Genomic DNA, 4,439 nt, shown 5'->3' on the forward strand with positions numbered 1-4,439 from the left:
ATTTTCATTTTTCAATCTCTATTTTTAATTAAGAAAAAATAATTTAAAGAATCAAATTTACATATAGAGACAAGTTTTATGACGAATAGCTGTACTGGAAACTGACTGTGTAAAAAAATCAAGCATTTGTCCAAAAGAAAAAGAGAAAATAACTAAATAAGCCAAACACTGTCAACCTTTGACACTCATGGAGATGTAACTGAGAACAAGGTTACACCTTGTTCATTAAATGAGTGGTTACAAGTGACGATAAACATTAGATTGTCATGTTACTTTTCAATGAATAGATCCAGGCCTATATCTAGATCTAAACGGTTTAGATTCTTAAATTGTTAAACTAGATAAAAACTTAAATTGCAGCATAAAGCTGAATTTACAAAGAGTTTTGACAATATAAAAGATTGAAATAGAAAAGAACAATAGTCAATACGACATGAAAATGGATAAAACGTCAACGGTTGTGCAAATAATTTTAATCTCCCCCCCCCCCCTTGATGAAGAAGAAAATTTACACAATACAATATCAAAATTGAAATCCATCATTATCAAAGACTTGACATGATTCAGAAAGAAACGAGCATGATTGATAAGATTTGTTTACCATAGAGAAGCCACTTATCGCAATGCTGTGTGGGCGATTCCGTTTCGTCCCGCCACCCCCATCCCGTTTCTCGCTCATCTCGATCGCCGACGTGATACTTCTCGTTTACTCGCTGCTTGACGTGACTTCAGTGCAGCTCTAATTTAAAAAATCCAATAATTTTCCACGAAATGGGTGTAACTGGTGATGATCCTTTAGAATTTACTATGGTATTCCGGTACTCAAAATACAAATTCACTTGGTTATCAATCTCAAAATCTTACAGGTGAACAAGTTTCAATTTTAAATCATCGTCACGACGGGGAGTTACCCTTCCTCACTTCCGGTGATGTGGAGAGAGAGAGAGATCGAGAGAGTGAAATTAACAAAAAACGGGATTCTCGCAAGAACGTAGGTGGCGATATTTCAAAACTCTTTTTCAACAATGTTCAATCCAGATAAGATCACAATGACATTGTGCTATCCGATGGCAATACTTTACTTTACTTTACTTTACTTTACTTTACTTTACTTTACTTTACTTTACTTTACTTTACTTTACTTTACTTTACTTTACTTACACGATGGTGGATAGGGTTTAGTTTCCAGACTTCGAAACAGAGGGTCGTGGATTCGAATGGCCAGCCATGGCGTAATCTCCTTCAGCAAGAAATTTATCCACATTGTGCTGCACACTCGACCCAGGTGAGGGGAATGGATACCCGGTAGGATTTTTCCTTGAACGCTTTAGCGCCTATTAATATGCGGCTCAGCTACACCTGGGGTAATTTTGATATGATCTTAGTAGCCAAATAAGTCATTTATTTCCTTGTTTTATAGGAGGTTTATAAAATGTATTCTGAATGTATGCCGGTAACTCTTAATGACAGAAAAGACTTGCAAACGGTAATTTTATTTATAGTCTTTCCAAAGATTTATTTTCCGCTTATCCCCTTTTCGTTCTTTATCCATTTATTCCTTTTATCCTTGTACTATTGTACATTTTTCCCATTTATTCAATTCTCTTAATTTTCTATCCTTTTCTTTATCTTTTTTTTATTCAAGTTTCGCTCCCGTTGTTCTTTTTTTTTAACTCCACCCACCCACATGCACCAAGGTGCATATTCCTTCTCACCAGTATACCATAGCAGGGGCTGCGGAACGGTTTTCAAAGTGGGGGGGGGGGCGCTGAGCCAAAAGTGGGTAGGGGCTGAGATGCAAAAAATCACAATCATTATATGGTCATTTTACGTTTTTGTACACGGTTTTGGAAAAAAAGTGGGAGGGGCTCAAGCCGGGGGTCGAACCCAAGACCTCCCGTCCATGAGGCGGGCGCTCTACCACTGAGCCACCATGTCCGGTTAAATGGTGCTCCGCATAGATTCATGTAATCACCTATTTCCATCACTCACATAGTGGGCCATGTAGACCTATAACCTTTTTTTTGCGAGGTCTGAAATGATCAAGAATTATCTACAAAGAAATTAGGTTGCATTTGGAGGTTGCAGTTGCCCAGTATTACACAAGTTTGGTCAGCAAACTTCAAGTTTGATTATTGTACAATACTGGAAGTTAATGGCCGCGGAAACGGGGGGGGGGGGTACTCACGAAATAAGGCATACGGGGATGTGCCGCTGGAATGTCTCGCTTTTTTGAAGAAATCCCTAAACATGGGGCAGGGGCGTCGATCCAATTTTCAGATGGGGGGGGGGGGCAAAATCATGAATCAACGTTCCGAAGGCACTCGATCACAAAACAAACAACCCCCCCACACACACACATACAGAGTTGCTAAAGCTGTTGTACATGTATGATCACACATCCTATATAAATGTGTGATATTATACATGTATAACAGCTTTGGCAACTCTATTATTTAAATATTGTTTGAAAGAAATGGATGAAGAGAACAATGGTAGGGCCCGGGCCTGGGTTCGATTTCCGGCAGAGACATTTTTTCGGCATCACCAATTTTTCCAAAGGGTAGATAGCTCTGTGGAACCTCGATTTAAGCTACACCTACCATTGTTCTCTTCATTAATTTCTTTCACAATATATATATATATATATATATACTATATGACTCATGAGACACACAAATCTCACCAACAAATTAATCAACAATTAAAGCTGAATTTTTTTAGTATACTGACCTGAAAATCGAAAAAAGTTACCTGTTTAGGACTGTTTGTAGTAACTCATGATGAGGATACATATCATATAATGCGAGTGCCGAGAGCGAGCTGAAATTTCTTTATATTTTGACCTGAAAGCTTGATATTCTAAGCATTTTTGGTACCAACGATTAAGATGGGTATCTAAAACAACATTAGATGCGAGCTCGAAGCGCGAGCTGAAAATTTTGATATTTCGATCTGAAAAAATTGACAGTTTAATCGTTTTTAATAAAGAACAAGATATATATCCAACAAAAGATTACTGCAAATCGAAGCAGGAGTTCTTTTGAGGTTTAGAACTGAAAACGGGACATTCTATTCACCTTTTTAATCATGGAAAGAATGGGTTTTTGCTACAGAAATGATGCGAGCGCGAAGCGCGAGCTGAAATTTTTTATACATTTGAGCACGATTTTAAATAAAGAAAGAGTTGTGTATCTCAATCTCGCTTGCTGATTTCTGTTTAACATTACAATCTTATTTTATTTTTGCACATGCGGATGCGGATTTTTTATTTTATTGGTGGGGCGATCGTCCCCCGCCCCCCTCTCCCCCAGGATCGACGCCTCTGATATGGGGTGTGGTGTTATGCTGGAAAATCCCTAAACATGCCCCCCAATATTTAGATACTGGCCTTTAACATGCTGGGTCCATTATTCTCCTCCAATATCTTAGGTGCATATATTCCTGCAAATCCGGGATCAAAATGTTAGAAACTACCGTTGTTTCATCGAAGTATATAATAAATCCCGTACAATGTTGCCTTTTCCCGAGAAAAACGACCTGGAGCAGAACAGCGTGCGCGTGAACATACTTCTGCTGAGCAATGAACAAAGAATCACACGGATGATCACAAATAACTGAGGTCAAAGATACTACAAGGGGAAGATCGGACACTTAGACGATAGACCAGTTCGTAGTTACTTCATGGACAATTTTGGTCAAATGGCCTTTCATTTCTTTCATTATGATAGGCAGATTTCAAAGCAAGATATTACGTAAGCTTGCCTTGCATAGCAGGATGAAGAGATTGAATAGACCAGGTGACTAGAATAGCACACCAATGAACACTTTATGAAGGTATTTGTTGCATTCCTACTTTGAATGCAGATCATAGCATGTTGCACAATGTACTTGGCAAACTGTGAAATACCAGTCGTTCGTTGACGCATTGTTGTTTTTTGTGGATGTAAATGAGAACTACAATTCAAAAAAATATATAAATAATCAAGACATCAAAGTTGGTGCTAATCTCATTAGATTTAAACCACCATGTCACTTTAGTACAAATGACCTTCCTCTGATCATGCGTAGAAGATTTTGATCATGCGCAGAAAGGAACTACGAACTGGCTTATTAATCCCACCTTTAAACATGGCCCCTTTTTGGATGAAACTCCCTAATTTAGCCAAAATGACCCTTCTGGGATTAGGTTTTGAGCCTTCAGCCGCACTCCCGGTCCAAACCCACCCCCGCACCTTTATCAAAACCCGTGTACAAAACTGTAAACATGACCATCTGATTGTGATTTTTTGCATGGTCAGCCCCCCCCCCCCACTTTCAAAACCGTTCAGCGGCCCCTACTGGTATAGTCACTATGAATCCCTGGCTTTTATGTGCCAGTATTGCACAGAAATTTGCAGGCTTGGATGGGTCTTAAGAAGACCGACTTGGTTATCGTA

Source organism: Lytechinus variegatus, chromosome 1, assembly GCF_018143015.1.
Source record: "Lytechinus variegatus isolate NC3 chromosome 1, Lvar_3.0, whole genome shotgun sequence".
NCBI classification, from domain to species: Eukaryota; Metazoa; Echinodermata; class Echinoidea; order Temnopleuroida; family Toxopneustidae; genus Lytechinus; species Lytechinus variegatus.